We start from the raw sequence: 21356 nt of genomic DNA on the forward strand, positions 1-21356 counted from the left end.
TGCCAGGAGTGTCTCCATATTCCACAAAAGTCTATGCAAACATGTAACAGTATCCCATATTCATAGAAATATTATTGATATTATAACAAAAGCTGTCACCAACACAATTGTCCCAAGTGCTTTTTTAAACAGGATTTTCAACCAGAGGATTTCCCTATAGCTTAATTTTTTTTCAATATTTTGTACACAACAACAGAATCATTTCAGAAAAACTCAAAATGACTGGTGTCAATATTATTTGCCCCACAAAAAAGGTCAAATATAAAAAAATATTGCAAATATTGCACAGTGAAAAGGCACTACAGCTCAGTTGTTCCCACTCGCCTTTGTCCTCCTGTCTCCCCTCCCTCTCCCCTCCAACGAGGAGTTTGATGGCGTGTGGGACAAAGGAGTTTTTAAGCCTGTTGGTTCTTGACTTTGAGAGAAGCAACCTGTCGCTGAATAGGCTCCTCTGATTATTTACGAGCACGTGCAGAGGATGCCCAGCATTTTCCATAATGTCCATCAGTTTCTTTAATGTCCTTTTCTCTGCCACTGTCACCAAAGTGTCCAGCTTCATGCCGACCACAGAGCCAGCCTTCCTGATTGGTTTTTCCAGCCTGGATGAGTCCTTTGCTGTGCTGCTCCCCCAGCACACCACAGCATAGAACAGTACTCCTGCAACCACCGACTGATAAAACATCCTCAGGAGCTTCCTGCAGATGTTGAAGGACCTCAGCCTTCTGAGGAAGTACAGTCTGCTTTGGCCTTTTATGTACAGGTGCTGCGTGTTGCATGACCAAACAAAACTTTCAGTGCACTGTGAAAGTAAACAAACAAACAGACAGGAAGGCCTAGTTAGGACATATCTAAGCATGCTCTTCATCTTGGAAGGGTAATTCAAACCAAAACTAATTGGCAGGTTCAACTTGGTAACAAAAGAAAATGCCTCAGCCAGATAAATCCCCAAAACATTCATCCATCAGCCACACACACCACATAACACTGCTGTTCTATTAGATAATGAGTTTCTTCCCATGTAAGCAGGTGTGTGTCATGGTAAAACCTCCCCCACACATCAGAACCCAGAATCTATTAGTGCCACCCATTTTAAACCCTCTCTACAGCATTCTGTTTACACCTGCTATCATTCAATCATCTTTCCTAACATAATACTAGTCCACTAGTTTACATATCACCTCTCATCCCACTAAGTGAACTGGACAAGATGATAAAACAGAAAGGCATGCTTAAGATGTTATCTGGTCTTCATTGCATGTGTATATGTCTTAATAGGATTAATGCATTTTCTGTTTGTGTGTGTGATTTTTGTGTGCCTCTCCTCCTTGCAGTGTTTCAGACACTTTTCAATTCTCCACTCAAAGGCAGTCGCTTTTCCTCCCCAGGTTCCTTAGCCCAATTTGATCTCCCACACTAAACAACAGCGTTCTTCCATGTCTCCTCCCCCTCCTTCCACTGAAGTCTCGTCTCCCCCCTTGCAGCAGTCCATTGCATCTCCATCCATCCAGTCATGATGATGGTGTTTTCTCCTTGCTGATGCCTTTTGCACATACTGCTGTTGCTGCTGGACCCCTCGCTGCTCAGGATACTGCTGTTGTCTCTTGACCTGCCATGTTGTTGCTTTTGGATCTGCATTTCGCGACAGTCAAGTGGAGGGTGCGTCTGTCCTCTCATCAGTAAGTGAGTGAGACAGTAGACAGTGGTGAGGAGGGCTGTGCGAAAGCAAAAACACATAAATATGCCTGACACCCGTAAACGAAGCAGCATCTGGCTGCAGTTTAAAGACTTTTTTGTCTGTCTTGGTCTTGGTCTCGTCTCGACTTCGTCTCATCTTGGTCTTGGTCTCGTCTCGACTTCGTCTCGACTTGTTCTTAGTCTTGTCTTGGTCTCGATACCCTCTGGTCTTGGTCTTGGTTTAGGCGGTCTTGACTGCAAGTCTAGTTGCACCAGTGGTGCCATGAGCAGTATCTATCTGCTGCTCATCAGCTGCTATGCCGTGGTTATTGTCACAATGTGGTGTATTTGGATCACTCAATCCTAAGTGGATATGGATATGATCCAGGATTGGATGTTTTGTATAAAATTTGAAAGGAACAATTGTTCCTTTCCCCTTTGCTGTGTACTCTGCTGATGCTGTTTTCAAAACCTACCACACTCATGTACAGTATCAGTGTCACACTGAGATATTTCAAAGATAATAATAATACATTTTATTTGAAAGCGCCTTTCAAAACACTCAAGGTCACTGTACACATTAGAATAAAAAGCAACATAAAAGCAAGCAGTTCACACAATGGTAAAAGCATAAGACATAAACTAATAAAAGAGCAGAGTGGAGAGGTTATGTGGGATAAGCTATTTTGAACAAGTGAGTTTTGAGTTGGGACTTAAAGAGAGAGAAGGAAGAGATGTTTCTTAAATCAGGAGGTCGGGAATTCCAGAGTCGTGGAGCAGAGCAGCTGAAAGCCCTGCTCCCCATGGTGGCAAGACGGGGGGAGGGGACGGAGAGTGAAAGGGAAGAAGTAGATCTGAGACAACCAGATGGGGCGGTGATCTTAACCAGACCAGAGAGATATGGAGGGGAGAGATGATGAATAGCCTTAAATGTGTGCAAGAGTATTTTGAAATTGATGCGATATTTGACCGGGAGCCAGTGAAGCTGCTGCAGGACAGGAGTGATGTGGTGGATAGAAGGGGTCCTGGTGATGATACAGGCAGCAGAGTTCTGGACGCGTTGGAGCTTGTGGATGGATTTTTGAGTATAAAAAGAACCTGAATAAATACAAATAAAGGGAAAGAGCTGTCCAAACCTCTGTCTCTGACCATCTGTGTTAACACTTGAAATGGGAAACATGTAAATGTAACAAACATGTTAAAACATAAGAAATCAGGAAGGGGCAAAAAAAGCATTTTGCTAAAAAAAGATTTAGAGCAGAAGTTTTTAAAATGAAGATATATTGCATTTATTTACAATTAAAAACACACAGAGCAGAAAGTGTGTTACTGTTTTACATCCACAGACACACAAGAAAAGAAGCAGGCAACATGAGGTCAAGTTATGGCAATTTTATTTTTGTATGTCAGTACATGTATTCAGAATAGAGTTTTTAAAAAACAAACAAACGTCCCAAGTAAAGTTTGGGGGGATTTTTGTGAAAGAAAGGTTGAGAGAGGGGGAAGGAGGAAGATGCTGCTGGGTCAGTTCTTTCTCAGCAGTCTGCTCCAGAATCCCCTCCTGTCCTCGGCTTGCTTTTCTTTTGCCTTCAGCTCTTTTAAGGTTTTGTTGAGCTGCTCCTCGGCATCTTTAAATGTTTCTTTCAGCTGCTGTTTGGCCAGTTTCCCTTTGTGTTTGAGGAGCTCTTTAGCTTCCTTTTTGTGCTTTTGTATTTCTTTAAGTTCATCTTTGCAGCCTTTCTTGCTCACCGTCGTTTCTTTCTTGAATACCTTCAACTCAATTTTCTCTTCTGCAAGTTCCTCTTGCACTTTCATCAGTTCCTTCTTCATGTTTTGAGTGTAACTCTTTGTATCTTCCATTTCTTTCTTTGCTTCCTGTATTTTAATTTTCTCTTCCTCCAACACTTTTTGAGCTTCCAACAATTCTTTCTTCATATTTTCAATCTCATTTTCTGCCTCGTGTTTACATTTTTTCTCCTCTTCAAGTTGTTGCTTCACATGCAGTAATTCCTTCCTTAGTGTTTCAGCTTCAGCCATTACATTTGCAGCTTCTTGTGTTTCCAACTGCATTTTCCTTTTTTCCTCTTCAAAAGCTTCCTGCACCTCCTGTAATTCCTGCATCACATTTCCTGCCTCCTTCTTTGCAGTTTGATATTTATTTTTGGCTTCTTGTGCTGTGCTTTTCTCTTCCTCCAATGCTTTTTGAGCTTCCAACAGTTCTTTCTTCATGTTTTCATTCTCGTTTTCTGCCTGTTGTTTTCTCATCTTCTCTCCTTTAAGTTTGAGACCCACATCCAGTAATTCCTGCAATACTACTTCAGTTTCAAACTTTGAATTTTTAGCTTCTCCTCTTGATTTTTCTGCCTCTTCTTTTAATTTGACATTTTCAGCCTGTATCATTTGAAATTTAAAATGAATCAGCTGTACTGTATTGTGAGGTGAAGCACTCGCCGATCCTCTTCTCCATCTCCCTTCATTCATTTTGGCCTTTTAAACAAAGGAACCAACGTTTTGTAGAGGAGTGAAGTGAAGTTTTCGATGTTTCTTCGTCAACTGTCGTTTGTCCTGCACAGAGATGCTGCTGTAGATGTGTCTCTAGCTGTGTCTGGATACAATGAAACATGCTGTAACTAAGTGCTTGTGTTGCACAGTTCTACTGAACATTCCATTTCATGCATGCTCCGCCCACATGGTCAGGAATGTCAGGTGCTGCATCTCCAAATGCTGCTCCCGTTGCCTAGCAATAACAGCTGTTTACTTTTTGGGGTCTGGTTCATTGTTTAATAAAGAAAACATGTCCAGGTATTGGGTGCTGAGGCTCAGCGCATATTCTAGCCTGCTGTGTGGGTGGGCAGCTAGAAATCACTGGTGGGCAACATGAGTGAGGAGAAAACTGGAGCAGCCAAGCAGGGAGCTGCAGGTTGCTGGTTTGAGTCTCTGTTCAGATGCTGGTGTCTCCTCTCTCTGAGATGTCTGCAAACAGTCCCAGATAAAACAATAAGGATAATAAACAAACACGTGACTAAAATAACAATTATGACTCTGATGTGTTTCATGTGTAGCAGGATGGCCTCTATACAGCAGTCGCTGCAAGCATCCACATCGCCACACTTACGTTTCTTTAAGCAGGCGTGCTGGGCTCCTCCTAAGGAAAGTTTGAAACTTCATTTCCTTCATGCTGGTGAACTTTTTACCAAATATTTTCATCAAAGCTTCTCCATCACTGACAGGGATTGTTTGGATCTTCACACTCATCTCCACCAACCCTAAAAAATGAGTCTCACTTTGCTCATATAATGCCAGGAGTGTCTCCATATTCCACAAAAGTCTATGCAAACATGTAACAGTATCCCATATTCATAGAAATATTATTGATATTATAACAAAAGCTGTCACCAACACAATTGTCCCAAGTGCTTTTTTAAACAGGATTTTCAACCAGAGGATTTCCCTATAGCTTAATTTTTTTTCAATATTTTGTACACAACAACAGAATCATTTCAGAAAAACTCAAAATGACTGGTGTCAATATTATTTGCCCCACAAAAAAGGTCAAATATAAAAAAAGATTGCAAATATTGCACAGTGAAAAGGCACTACAGCTCAGTTGTTCCCACTCGCCTTTGTCCTCCTGTCTCCCCTCCCTCTCCCCTCCAACGAGGAGTTAAACAGTTTGATGGCGTGTGGGACAAAGGAGTTTTTAAGCCTGTTGGTTCTTGACTTTGAGAGAAGCAACCTGTCGCTGAATAGGCTCCTCTGATTATTTACGAGCACGTGCAGAGGATGCCCAGCATTTTCCATAATGTCCATCAGTTTCTTTAATGTCCTTTTCTCTGCCACTGTCACCAAAGTGTCCAGCTTCATGCCGACCACAGAGCCAGCCTTCCTGATTGGTTTTTCCAGCCTGGATGAGTCCTTTGCTGTGCTGCTCCCCCAGCACTCCACAGCATAGAACAGTACTCCTGCAACCACCGACTGATAAAACATCCTCAGGAGCTTCCTGCAGATGTTGAAGGACCTCAGCCTTCTGAGGAAGTACAGTCTGCTTTGGCCTTTTATGTACAGGTGCTGCGTGTTGCATGACCAAACAAAACTTTCAGTGCACTGTGAAAGTAAAAAAACAAACAGACAGGAAGGCCTAGTTAGGACATATCTAAGCATGCTCTTCATCTTGGAAGGGTAATTCAAACCAAAACTAATTGGCAGGTTCAACTTGGTAACAAAAGAAAATGCCTCAGCCAGATAAATCCCCAAAACATTCATCCATCAGCCACACACACCACATAACACTGCTGTTCTATTAGATAATGAGTTTCTTCCCATGTAAGCAGGTGTGTGTCATGGTAAAACCTCCCCCACACATCAGAACCCAGAATCTATTAGTGCCACCCATTTTAAACCCTCTCTACAGCATTCTGTTTACACCTGCTATCATTCAATCATCTTTCCTAACATAATACTAGTCCACTAGTTTACATATCACCTCTCATCCCACTAAGTGAACTGGACAAGATGATAAAACAGAAAGGCATGCTTAAGATGTTATCTGGTCTTCATTGCATGTGTATATGTCTTAATAGGATTAATGCATTTTCTGTTTGTGTGTGTGATTTTTGTGTGCCTCTCCTCCTTGCAGTGTTTCAGACACTTTTCAATTCTCCACTCAAAGGCAGTCGCTTTTCCTCCCCAGGTTCCTTAGCCCAATTTGATCTCCCACACTAAACAACAGCGTTCTTCCATGTCTCCTCCCCCTCCTTCCACTGAAGTCTCGTCTCCCCCCTTGCAGCAGTCCATTGCATCTCCATCCATCCAGTCATGATGATGGTGTTTTCTCCTTGCTGATGCCTTTTGCACATACTGCTGTTGCTGCTGGACCCCTCGCTGCTCAGGATACTGCTGTTGTCTCTTGACCTGCCATGTTGTTGCTTTTGGATCTGCATTTCTTGTTTTCAGGGAGACGTTAACATCCTTGGATCTTGCTTTTCGGGATGAGGAACACATGGAAGTGAAGCTGTAAAACAATTCAGCCAAAACTCGTCCTGGGTGTTTCTAATGATGTTAACCTATTATTTTACTCCGACCGCCGCCTGTGGAGATTGATCCAGGTCTGCTTCCCACCTGCAACTGACACACTGAGACATTTTGATCATTCTCATCACTACTTAAATCACACATCTCCCCTCACTTTTGTTTTTGAGCCAACAGAACCACGTCATCTGCGAAAAGCAGAGATACGATTCGGAGATTCGGAGGCCCTGGGGCAGACCCAGGACACACTGGAGAGATTATATCTCTTAGCTGGCCTGGGAACGCCTTGGTGTTCCCCCAGACAAGCTGGAGGGGGTGGCAGGGGAGAGGGAAGTCTGGGCTTCTCTGCTTGGGCTGCTGCCCCCATGGTCCTGGATAAGCGGGAGAAGTTGGATGGATGTATGTATGGATGTATGTTATATTTGAAGTGCTTACAACTCATAAACAATGATGTCTGGAGACCAGAGCTCCCTCACAGGTAGAGAAGTCTTAGTGACACCATCACACTCCTTGGGGTCCCAGACCAGGAACTAATTGTGCCAGTACTGCCACAGAAGTAATTGTAATTGTTTTTAAATCTCCAGTGTAACATTTAAATATGTGAGCAGCTTTTTACAGTGTCCATGGTTATTCCTGTTATACATTTTACATTTAGTGAGTACTTACCAGTCTCAGCCACAAGAAAGTAGTGAGTATCTGTGTTTTGTCATTCTGAAATACAGTGAATATTAGTAATCCTGTTACAGATTGAATTGAGCCTGGTTTGATGGAGATAAATGAGTAGGAAGCAGCCTCTCTGTTGCCAGAGAGCTCTAGCTTTAGTATTATATTAGAATTTCTTTAATTTCATCCATCTCTTTGAGGGGACTCCTGCAGATGGGTGAGCTGTAGCTAACCTGTATACAGTCATGGGGAGTTTTTTGTCTGGCCGAGGAGGGGAACGCCTGCCGACACCGGAGGCAAAGTCCTGGGTGTTTGATTCCCCAGGCCTGTGTTCGAGTCCACTGTCTGGAACCATTTCTGCGTACCACAATGTTCGTGGAGTGGCGGTGTTCAAGCAAGGAACCTCACGGGGGACGCCTCGTGTAGCAAAATGGGATCTAGATCCAGTAAAGCGGCGGACGTTCCACTGGGCAGCCGGATGACAAACTCCTGTGTGACTGTATGGCAAGAACTGTGGGTAAAAGTATGTTGTGTTAGATGGCAGAGAATGGTTGTGTGGGAAAGGGTTCACTCAGCATGAGTCAGTTGAAAGTTAGAAGAGCAGTTGGAGAGAAAGGAAAAGAGATGTTGAAGAAGTGAGTTAATAGGTTGACGTGTGGTAGAGTTGGATGTCTCGAGACCACTTTTACGTGGTCTTGGTCTCGACAGACTTTGGTCTCGGTCTTGCTTTCTCAGATCGACATAGTGTTCGGGAGATTTGGAGTCAACCATCGGCGGAGCGGATTTGATGTTACAATTTGATGTTACACTGTTAGCCTTTGCAGTAATTTCCATAGCTTAGTACTGCAAAATCAACAGTAAAAAACTCTAAAGGATGTTTGCAGTGTGGTACTGTAATTTGCATGTAATTGTGGGAAAATTCCATGAGATTACATTATTTTTACGGTAACTCACCGTACTCATGGAAACAGCTGTAAAATACAGCAAATGTAACAATTGGTGATGTTACTGAGGTTATACTATTACACCATCCGGATTTCTGTTGTTTTCTACTGTAGATCTAAGAGTAATTACTTAAATCCTCATTCAGAGTGTATTACCATAAAATGCAATTCATTGTGAGAGTAGTATCACATGTAAACTACAATATGCAGCATCATTTTTAACTTAAGGAGTAAGTTGCAGCTACACTATTTGAAGTATACCTGAAGTATACTAAGAAGTACAACGAAATACCCAGCAAGCATTGCAGTGCTTTAACTGTAAAATTAAAACAACTATGAAACAAATAATTGATGTTTTAAACAAGAATTTGTCACAAATTCTTGTGTAATGTCTTTTACCTTTTGAACAGAGTAACAGAGTGGCAAAAAATGTTTAAACCGTGAGTGAAAAGGGTTAATAGTTAATACACCTCAACTCTCAAATCATTTTCTCACCTGTTTGCAATATAATTCTGGTACGTGAACTATGAGTGTAGTTCTCTGCAAAGGAAGCCTTCTTGACAGGGACTAGAAAGAGAGCAGATTTCTCCTGTTTTGGCTTCCCTTCATTGGCTTCCTGTTAAATCCAGAATTCAAAATCCTGCTCCTCACATACAAGGTCTTAAATAATCAGGCCCCATCTTATCTTAATGACCTTGTAGTACCATATCACCCTATTAGAGCACTTCGCTCTCGCTCTGCAGGCCTACTTGTTGTTCCTCGAGTATTTAAAAGTGGAATGGGAGGCAGAGCCTTCAGTTTTCAGGCCCCTCTTCTGTGGAACCAGCTTCCAGTTTGGATTCAGGAGACAGACACTATCTCTACTTTTAAGATTAGGCTTCAAACTTTCCTTTTTGCTAAAGCATATAGTTAGGGCTGGACCAGGTGACCCTGAATCCTCCCTTAGTTATGCTGCAATAGACGTAGGCTGCCGGGGATTCCCATGATGCATTGAGTTTTTCCTTTCCAGTCACCTTTCTCACTCACTATGTATTAATAGACCTCTCTGCATTGAATCATATCTGTTATTAACCTCTGTCTCTCTTCCACAGCATGTCTTTTGTCCTGTCTTCCTTCTCTCACCCCAACCGGTCGCAGCAGATGGCCCCGCCCCTCCCTGAGCCTGGTTCTGCCGGAGGTTTCTTCCTGTTAAAACGGAGTTTTTCCTTCCCACTGTCGCCAAAGTGCTTGCTCATAGGGGGTCATATGATTGTTGGGTTTTTCTCTGTATCTATGGAGCGCCTTGAGGCGACTTTTGTTGTGATTTGGCGCTATATAAATAAAATTGAATTGAATTGAAATTGAATTGATAGTTGGAACTATTATCTGACTGTCTGGGGAATGGAGTGATTTGTTACATGTGAAAAATATGTTTCAACTGGATTTTAATTACTATGTGTTAATCGGAAGTAAGCCAAATATAAACTAAAAAGTAAATCAATAGTATACTTGTAAGTTTAGTATTGTGTTAGAGTAGAGTATATTTTAAGTATACTCTTATAGACTGGAAAGGACATTATGCTAGTACAGTTATAGTGAACAAAAAGTACATCTAAAAGTTAATTTCAAGTATACTTCTATATACTAAAACGGGGGCCAATGTAGTCCCAAGAAGCATTTGTAGTATACTTACTAGGTAAAGTATACTTAGACTGATTTCCTTTCTATATGTTACATTTAGAGTAATGTTTAAAAGTTACTGCATTTAGCAGGGTGTAGCTTTTTCTCTTCTTATTCTTTTTTATACTGGAACTTCATTTTATTTTTTATAAGGTGGTACTTTTAAGACACCTCTGCTTAACTCCAGTGAACTAACCAGAAATCCCGGAATATGCTCTGGTGGTCATTTTACACAAGTTCAGGTGTCACATCCATGAAACCTACACCACTAACCAGCATCAGTCCTACAACTTCACTCTCAAATTTAATAAATTCTGGGACAAGCAGAAACTGTATTTTTAGCGGTGCATTTTGTGGCAGGACAGACTGCTATTAAATGCTCTCCTATAGAAATAATTCCCTTGTAGCACCACTTCGTCTCGGTTCAGAAGAGATGTCCTGGATATACATGATAATGTAACACGGGTGTTTTTGTTTGTTCATGTTTAGCGCGTTGGGTTGTGTTTTTAAAGCGAATGTTACGTTTTTAAAGCGTTTTATGCGACAGGTGTGTGTAGCACTTGTTACACATCTCAATGGGAGAGCCATAGTCGACACCTCACCTTTACCTGACGTACAACGTGACGTATGGCGCACACTTTCAAAACAACAATGGCGGATAGAAGATATTGATCGAGGCGGTTAATGCTCCTTTCGCTGGTTGCCAACCACCATTAAATAACAACAAGAAGAAAATATTGATCTGCTTTTCTTAGTTGTGCGTGTTTAAGACGCGATTCAGACTCAAACAAAGCTGCAAAGCAGGAGAACAACATGGCCATCAACTATTCTGTGCCACAGTCCCAGTTTGCTGCAGCACATAGAGATGATGAGATGGTGGAAGAACAACAGAGACAATTTACGGACCGTTAAGATGTGCAACTTAGAAGCAGTCAGAGGTAACTGGATGGAGTTCAATCAGGTCAAATGCACAGTTGGTTGGATTATATCTGAAGATCGTATGCTATTCGTGCTAACTCTGCTAGACTCCAAATTTCTCATCCAATTAATGCGGGAGTATCTCAAAGTAAATGAAACATCTAAACTTAACACTTTTTCCCTAAGACTGACTGACATGGGAAACATTGAAGTTGAATTGGAATCAGCGAATCAGTCTGAAGGTAAGTGTTTTTTCACTTATTCGAGAGAAGTCAGAAATGTGTTCTCATTACTGTTTGGTTTGATTTTTCAGCTACCGTGCCAGGTTATTTTCCAATCAAATGCTAAGACAAAATGTCAATAGATGATAGAAACATGGATGCTTGCAACAGGTAAATCGGCAAACTAACGAGGTTACGCCCATTTACCATGCTTAAAGGTGGTAAATGGTCGGTGTTTTCAGGTGTACTTGTACTACCTGTACAGTGCGGGGTGCTGACTAAGTCAGGCTAAACTCATTCAAGCGTCGAGCTCAAATATTTTTTCATTTTTGTGGACTGCTCACTTGTCTTTACTGTGCTTTTTGTCGGCACACATTTTGTGTTCATTGAAGCCTTTTGTGAATCATTTTGATCATGTCAAAACTGGGAATTGGTCCCTATTGACAATACTCTTATTTTGTTTCGGGTTGTTTTTTTTTGCATTGCATATGTCTTTTGGATAGGTAATTTGTCATTGAAGTTTTTGCAACTATGTTTATTTGTAAATTTTGTGGCTTCCGTGCACGGAAATTTATATTGTTCAGTTTGCATGTTAAAAGCCACAAACGTGTAGCTAACTATAGGTTTTCCTGTGGAACTGAGAACTGCCCTGCCACTTTCAGAACATTTCCTGCCTTTCGTTCACATATGCATAGGAATCACAGAACCAGAAGGGAGGCCACTGAGGAGGAGTCCTGTAAGTTCACTGGTGACCTCAGCTGTCAAGTTCCTGGATGTGGGTATGCTGCACAAAACTTCACAACTCTTTGTGCCCATCTCAGATTTCACATCAAAGATGGGAAAAAAGTATTATGTCCATTTGAAGGTTGCTCTAAATACTTCAGTGTCCGAACATCATTTTCCAGCCATATTTCTCAAAAACATAAGCAAACAGTTCAGCAGTCAAGGCAACAAGAAATTGGTGAAATTGCCATAATACAAGGACAGGACACAGTTAATCTATTAGAAGACAGGGATTCACAACACAATACTACTGATGAAGATTTATTTCTAGATCGATTGGCTTTATTTTATTTAAAAATGCAGGCTAAAATGCTCTTGCCAACCAGCACTATACAGTGCATCATAGAGGAATTTCAGGATCTTCACAGCTGTGCAATGCACGATGTTGTGGCAAAACTGTCTGACAAACTGTCTGCATTTAATATTCCACAGGCAGAAGTGGATAACATCATTCAAGAACTTTCACAGAATGATCTCTTAACACTGTACAATAAAGGTGTGTTGAGATCTGACAAAACAAGGAAGACATTTTTCAAAGAAAATTTCAGTTATGTGGAACCCACTCAATTTTTTTTAGGATCTGACAGTACAGGCAAACAGCGTTATTTTCAGTATGTGCCAATTAAAGAAACACTGAAGTCTCTCTTGAGACAACCCACAATACGGGAACAGTACAAACAGTCAAAACTACGCCGATCACCAGACATGGTTTTAGAGGATGTCTCAGATGGTCAAAATGTCAAGGATAATGCACTTTTACAGCACTATCCATCATCTCTTTCACTCATGCTCTACCAAGATGCATTTGAAGTGGTTAATCCATTAGGGTCTGGCAAAAAGAAACATAAAATCCTGGCAGTGTACATGACTCTAGGTGAGATCTTGCCACACAACCGGTCCTCTGTTGATGCAATGCAACTTGTTTTGGCCATAACAAAGTTTTTTCCAGTCTTATTGCAGACCTTAAAGATATGGAAGAGACAGGTGTTCTGGTAGAGGATGGAACCATAATGAAGGCAGCTTTGATAGCCATCTTAGGAGACAATCTGGGCTCCCACTGCATAGGTGGTTTCACTGAGAATTTCAGCTGCAGCAAACATTTTTGCAGATACTGCTTAATTGACAGGGAAAGCTTTATCAATGATCCACTATCACTTGGACAAAAAAGAACAGCTGATAACTATAAAGACAGTGTTGAGGTCCTCTCTACAAGTGACCACTCGGTTGTGAATGGCATTAAATTTGACTCTGTGTTTAATTCACTGAAGTATTTCCATGTGTGCTCTGGGTTACCTCCATGTTTGGGCCATGATTTATTTGAAGGAGTGGTTTCCAGTGACTTGTCGCTATATATTGATACCCTTGTGCAAGTGGAAGGGCATTTCACATACAACCAGTTAAACAGAGCAATTGTACAGTTCAAACACGTAGGAAGTGGCAGCACAGAACTGGTGTCTTCTACGACTTCTGCATCTGTACATTGGTGAAAAGATAAAACATCCTGTGGATAGTGAGGTTTGGCAGTTATGCCTTAAACTTAGAGACATTGTTGATATTGTATGTGCCCCCAAAATAAGTCACAATGACATTGCCTACCTAAAGATACTGATAGAGGACTATATACATCTGAGACACAGTAGGTTTCCTGACAAAGCTTTAAAAGCTAAACATCACTATTTGTTACATTATGCAGAGCTTATCCTTCACTTTGGACCACTCATTCGTTTGTGGACCCTTAGGTTTGAGAGCAAGCACTCGTATTTCAAAGCATGTACAAGAACAGTGCACAACTTCGTCAACTTATGCAAGACTCTGACAGAAGGAGAAGCAAGTGATTACAATCATCATCTTTACAACGCTGTCATTCAAGAAGCTGTGGTAAAAGCCGGCTGCACTAATCAGACCACTTTGGATGTGTCAGCAGTTGTCCACAAAGGTACCAAGTATGTGAAAGGCTATGTTTCCATTGTAGATGACACTGATGATGGCTTGGTTTTTTGGGAAGATAGCTGTTATACTTGTTAACGATTCTGGATTGTACTTTGTGCTCGAGTTGCATCACTCAGTACTTCTCATTGACCTTGGACTTCACTGCTTGCGTTGCCCTACAGAAAGAAGTGTGTGTGTAAATGCTGACAGTCTGATGGATTATTACCCACTACCACTTTATAACATGGCAGGCCTTTTTGTTGTCTCCCTACACCATTCAGTTTCCTCTTAATTCTTTTTCAGGGATGGAAATTGAAGAGGAACTCACAAGGCTCCTGCCGGCACTAGACAGAGAGAAAATAATCTGCATTGTAGAACATCTGACGGACGTTATTGGTGTACAACAAAAAAGTGATCTTTTGTTTGTGGAGGCAGAAGATCTCAAATCCCTTTCTCACACCAATTCAAATACTACTTCTTGCATTTAAAGGAGGTTTGTGTAGGTTCTGTATAAATCATAGACTTGAGTCTATGATTTGAAGGTCACTCATAGACTCATATGTCACTGATTAGCTTGATTAGCTTTTTTTTTTCTCTTCACCATACTACACATGTACTTTGACAGTATAATAGTGAAGAGCGTTTTGGGGCTCACATTGTCCGGTAGATAATTAACACGGAAAACATAAACAAAAGTAGACACTAAATCTAACACCATTGACCTTTCATTGGTAGTGGTACAACTAAGGGTTTGAAATTGTGACATACTGTAAAATATATTGACTCAAGGTCTTTTCAATGCAAGACCTTGAGTTTGTAGTTCTTTTGCAGTCCTGGGATTGCTTCTTTTCATCTTCAGACAAGGTCCCCAAAACTGACTTGCCGTTACTACTCAATCCTAATTGAAGGGTTCATCTTTTAGTGAGGACATATTTGTTGACATAGTAGCTTTTTAAGGTAGCTTTTCCAATGATCTTTATTTATTTATTTTTTTAGATGGCAACAGACCAGAGAACCTGAATGACACCATTACTCTGGAGCCTTGCCCTGCTGCATCAGCTGAAACATCAAGCCATCCACCTCACCCCTCCTCCTCCACGTCCACCACTATGTACAACCATTACTCCAGCTCTTGGGTCTCACACTTACAGATTCCTTGGGAAAGATTTCCACTCCGACTGTCGCATGCAATCACAAGAGGAGACAGAGCTCATCCAGAGGACAGGAGAAGTATGGTCAGAATTGTTGTGGAGGCCATGCAAGTTCACTGCAGAAACCCTAAACGTGCATCATGTGAAGAAGTTGCTAAAATCATTGTAAACAGATACCCTCAAACATCTGCAGATCTTACTGAAAAGGGAGAAAGACTGGGTTGTGGACATTATTCACTACTAAGAAGCATCAAATCGTCTTCGTCAAACAAAGAGAACCAGGAATGAGGAAGACTGCAGTCCCAACAGTAGTGCAACCCCACCTAAAAAAGTTAGATGCCTTGTTGATAGCTGCCCCACACTGATCACAGAGATGCTTTTTGACCCCACTGTGAAAGAGTTCATGTCGTTTTAAGTCACCTGACGTGGGGAAGCTTCTCCCACATTCTTTGCAGTATTTCAGTTTGTCGCCAGTGTGTTTACGTTGATGTATTTTTAGGCCGGCTTGCTGACTGAAAGTCTAAAATACTTAGTCATTTGTTTAATTGTAATTTAGCATTATATAACTCACATATAAAACTATCAATTGTAATTTTAAATGGTTTAAAAGCATGTAGAAGAGCATATTTAGGCAAGTACATTTCTCCTTTTGTTATCAAGAAACACAGACAAAAAGGAAAAAAAAACTGAATCATTGGTCATTGGTCCCCACCAATGCCAAAACGAAATCTACGCCCACTGTCTCTTCCATTGCCGTTTCACTCCAAACGTAACAAATGTCCAACTCAGACACTGTTCTCAATTTGCATTCACACACAGTGAAGTTGCAGCTTGTTGGAAACGCATCTCCATCCATCCAGTCATGATGATGGTGTTTTCTCCTTGCTGATGCCTTTTGCACATACTGCTGTTGCTGCTGGACCCCTCGCTGCTCAGGATACTGCTGTTGTCTCTTGACCTGCCATGTTGTTGCTTTTGGATCTGCATTTCGCGACAGTCAAGTGGAGGGTGCGTCTGTCCTCTCAGTAAGTGAGTGAGACAGTAGACAGTGGTGAGGAGGGCTGTGCAAAAGCAAAAACACATAAATATGCCTGACACCCGTAAACGAAGCAGCATCTGGCTGCAGTTTAAAGACTTTTTTGTCTGTCTTGGTCTTGGTCTCGACTTCGTCTCATCTTGGTCTTGGTCTCGGTCTTGGTCTCGTCTCGACTTCGTCTCGACTTGTTCTTAGTCTTGTCTTGGTCTCGATACCCTCTGGTCTTGGTCTTGGTTTAGGCGGTCTTGACTGCAAGTCTAGTTGCACCAGTGGTGCCATGAGCAGTATCTATCTGCTGCTCATCAGCTGCTATGCCGTGGTTATTGTCACAATGTGGTGTATTTGGATCACTCAATCCTAAGTGGATATGGATATGATCCAGGATTGGATGTTTTGTATAAAATTTGAAAGGAACAATTGTTCCTTTCCCCTTTGCTGTGTACTCTGCTGATGCTGTTTTCAAAACCTACCACACTCATGTACAGTATCAGTGTCACACTGAGATATTTCAAAGATAATAATAATACATTTTATTTGAAAGCGCCTTTCAAAACACTCAAGGTCACTGTACACATTAGAATAAAAAGCAACACAAAAGCAAGCAGTTCACACAATGGTAAAAGCATAAGACATAAACTAATAAAAGAGCAGAGTGGAGAGGTTATGTGGGATAAGCTATTTTGAACAAGTGAGTTTTGAGTTGGGACTTAAAGAGAGAGAAGGAAGAGATGTTTCTTAAATCAGGAGGTCGGGAATTCCAGAGTCGTGGAGCAGAGCAGCTGAAAGCCCTGCTCCCCATGGTGGCAAGACGGGGGGAGGGGACGGAGAGTGAAAGGGAAGAAGTAGATCTGAGACAACCAGATGGGGCGGTGATCTTAACCAGATCAGAGAGATATGGAGGGGAGAGATGATGAATAGCCTTAAATGTGTGCAAGAGTATTTTGAAATTGATGCGATATTTGACCGGGAGCCAGTGAAGCTGCTGCAGGACAGGAGTGATGTGGTGGATAGAAGGGGTCCTGGTGATGATACAGGCAGCAGAGTTCTGGACGCGTTGGAGCTTGTGGATGGATTTTTGAGTATAAAAAGAACCTGAATAAATACAAATAAAGGGAAAGAGCTGTCCAAACCTCTGTCTCTGACCATCTGTGTTAACACTTGAAATGGGAAACATGTAAATGTAACAAACATGTTAAAACACAAGAAATCAGGAAGGGGCAAAAAAAGCATTTTGCTAAAAAAAGATTTAGAGCAGAAGTTTTTAAAATGAAGATATATTGCATTTATTTACAATTAAAAACACACAGAGCAGAAAGTGTGTTACTGTTTTACATCCACAGACACACAAGAAAAGAAGCAGGCAACATGAGGTCAAGTTATGGCAATTTTATTTTTGTATGTCAGTACATGTATTCAGAATAGAGTTTTTAAAAAACAAACAAACGTCCCAAGTAAAGTTTGGGGGGATTTTTGTGAAAGAAAGGTTGAGAGAGGGGGAAGGAGGAAGATGCTGCTGGGTCAGTTCTTTCTCAGCAGTCTGCTCCAGAATCCCCTCCTGTCCTCGGCTTGCTTTTCTTTTGCCTTCAGCTCTTTTAAGGTTTTGTTGAGCTGCTCCTCGGCATCTTTAAATGTTTCTTTCTGTCATGTATTGATATGGCTATGTCTTAAGGTGATGACCTTTGAACCTGATGTTGTTGTCCGGAGGAAGCCCCGTTAAGTGGCTAGTTGTAAGATGGACAGTGTTCAATAAAGCAACATAAAGACCGTGCTTTATGTCCTGATTCAATTCAGAGTGCTCTGCCTAATTTAGTAATAAGGTGGGCACACAACAATGGCGACGAGGACGACACGGACCTGAATTTGTTTTTGTGAGAAGTAGACCCAGCGGTGGCACGGTGTTAGCGAAAACTTGTGGGCTAACATGGAAAAGTCGGGTATTCAACCGTTCGCCTGCTACACTGATCCAGCTACGCGAGATGGACGCGCTGGTTAACATCCTTCGAGTTGTTTGCTTATGGGAAAGGTCTTATTTTGACGGATGATGCTACAGCCGCGATCAGACAGCGGAGACGCGCTCTTCTACTGCACATGGCCGGACAGGACGTGCAGGACGTCTTCTCCACTCTACCACAGACGGGAGAGGCGATGGATTACACCGCTGCGGTGACTGCACTCAACACTTATTTTGTTCCTCAAGTGAATGCAGCATACGCACGCCAAACTTTCCACAAATTGTCCCAAACACCAGGTGAGACTGTGCAACAATTTTGTACACGTTTGAGGCGAGCTGCAAAAGACTGTGACTTTCAAGCTGACAATGATAACCAGATACGGGACGCTATCCTGAGTAAATGCACTTCTGAATATGTACGGAGAAAGCTGCTTGAGGAGGGTCCAGGCTTAACTCTAACTCGCACGTTGGAGGTGGCTTCACACTGTGAACGCGTGGAGGAGCAGATGGCGGCGATGAGCGTCGCCGGGGAAAAGAAAGGAGAGGACACGGTCAGCTGGATTTTTACAGCACAGAAAGAGAAGAACAACAGACCAAAAGGAAAAATGAAAGATGATAATAAAACAGACAGACAGTGTTACAGGTGTGGATATACTGACCACATGGGCAAAGATCCCAAATGCCCAGCACGAGGACAAACATGTCACAAGTGTAATGGTAAGGACCACTTTTCAAAAATGTGTCGTACAAAAAGACAAAAGAAACAAAATGTGAATGCTGTTGAACAAGATGATTATGCATTTACTGTGAATGATGATAATGTACCTGAGAAACTTACCTTTTCTGTTGGGGGAATAGAGTTGAAAATGTTAGTTGACTCTGGAGCTACAAGTAATGTGATGGGAGAAAACATATGGGAAAAGCTAAAAGCTGAAAAGATAAAATGTCACTCATATGTACCCAAAGAGCAGAGGAATTTATATGCATATTCCTCAGCACAGGCACTCACGGTTAAAGGTGCATTCAGATGTGAAATCAAGATTGGTGACAGGACTGAAGAGGCTGAATTTATTGTGAACCACTCCTGGGGAAAAAGACTGCCATAAAGTTAGGAGTGTTGAAAATAGGTGAAAATGTGGCGGCTGTCACAGATTTAAAGCACACTCTTAAAGAAAAGTATCCAAAAGTGTTCAAAGGAGTAGGAAAGCTAAACACCAAACAGATCAGCCTGTACATTGATCCAAATGTGAAACCAGTAGCACAGCCACTGAGGCGCATACCTTATCATTTGAGGGATGCAGTGGAGAAAAAGATCAATGAACTAATCGACATGGACATTATAGAACGCGTAGAAGGACCTACACCTTGGGTAAATCCTGTAGTGGTACTCCCAAAGAAATGTGACAAAGATATCAGAATGTGCTTAGACATGAGAAAAGCAAATGAGGCAATAATCAGGGAAAGATACCCCATACCCACTGTGGATGAAATTTTGCAAGGACTAAACGGCTCTGCAATCTTCACCAAACTCGATCTCAAGTGGGGATACCATCAGCTAGAGCTTACCCCGGAGTCAAGAGAGATAACTACATTTGCAGTGCACAACGGAGTATACCGGTACAAAAGGCTAATATTTGGAGTCTCATCAGCTAGTGAGCAATATCAGCATGAGATTGCCAATGCACTAGCTGGCATTGAAGGAGTTGAGAACATTTCAGATGACGTAATCATACACGCGCCAGACCAGGAAACCCATGATAAACGCCTGCATGCTGTGATGAAGAGACTCTCTGACTGTGGCCTGACACTAAACTCAGAGAAGTGTCAGTTCAACATGGACAGACTCGTGTTCATGGGAATACTGCTGACACAGAAAGGCATAGGCCCAACTGAAGAAAGAGTGAGAGCTGTGGTGGAAGCCCGAGAACCGAAGAATGCTACTGAGGTGAGAAGCTTTCTTGGACTGGTAGGCTTCAGTAGCAGGTTCATACCACAGTTTGCTACACTCTCTGAACCACTTAGACGTTTAACTCGAAAAGAAACTATGTTTACATTCGGGCCAGAACAAAAGCAAGCATTTGAAAGACTAAAGACTGAGTTAGCCAGAGCAGGTACCCTAGCCTATTTTGACAAAGAAGCCCCAACCAGAGTCATAGCAGATGCAAGCCCTGTAGGCTTGGGCGCAGTGCTAATACAAATACAGAACGGAGAAGAGGTACCAGTGTGCTACGTAAGTCGGAGTTTAACAGACTGTGAGCGAAGATATTCTCAAACAGAAAGAGAAGCCCTAGCACTGGTATGGGCATGTGAGAGACTACATCCATATGTGTATGGCAGGAAGTTTGACCTAATCACAGACCACAAGCCGTTAGAGGTCATATACAGCCAGAAATCTAAACCTTGTGCACGCATAGAAAGATGGGTTCTCAGACTGCAACCATATGACTTTAAAGTAGTGCACATCGCGGGAAAACAAAACATTGCGGATTCACTGTCAAGACTGCTGTCTGACACCACGTCAAAAGAGATACATAAGCATGAATCTGAAGAATATGTGAGATTTGTTGCAGTGAATGCTACTCCAAAAGCACTCACAACAAGAGAGGTTGAAGAAGCCTCTGCTACAGACTCAGAATTAACAGAAGTGCGAAGAGCTATTGAAAATGGACACTTTGAAAAATGCAAAACATATGCACCCATTGCAAATGAACTGTGTGTCATCGGCTACATAGTTTTGCGGGGAACTCGCATTGTATTGCCAGAAAACCTCAGAGCTCAAGCACTGTCACTAGCTCATGAAGGACATTTAGGAATTGTTGGAACCAAACAGCATCTCAGAACAAAAGTTTGGTGGCCAGGGATGGACAAAGCTGCAGAAAAGTTTTGTAAAGCTTGTCACGGATGTCAAATAGTAGCCAGACCAGATCCACCTGAACCACTGAGAAGCACACTTTTATCGGATGGACCATGGCGAGATGTGGCGGTAGACTTACTGGGACCGCTACCTTCGAACCACTCAATACTTGTACTGATAGATTACTACAGTCGGTACTATGAGTATGATGTACTGTCATCTACAACTGCTGAAAAAGTCATTGACTCTATTGACTGTATATTTAGCAGACATGGGCTATCAGTTACCATCAAATCTGATAACGGCCCACAGTTCAAATCTGAGATGTTCAGAGAATATTGTGAAACTAATGGAATCAAACATATAAGAACTACACCAAAATGGGCTCAAGCAAATGGAGAAGTGGAACGTCAAAATGCATCATTGATGAAAAGAATCAGGATCGCACAAGCCGAAGGACTTGACTGGAAGCGAGAGCTAAGAAAATATGTAACAGTGTATCGCAGCATTGAACATCCAACCACGGGCAAAAGTCCAGCAGAACT

Source organism: Perissodus microlepis, chromosome 3 (genome assembly GCF_051167445.1).
Source record: "Perissodus microlepis isolate ML-2025 ecotype Zambia chromosome 3, ASM5116744v1, whole genome shotgun sequence".
Lineage (NCBI taxonomy): Eukaryota > Metazoa > Chordata > Actinopteri > Cichliformes > Cichlidae > Perissodus > Perissodus microlepis.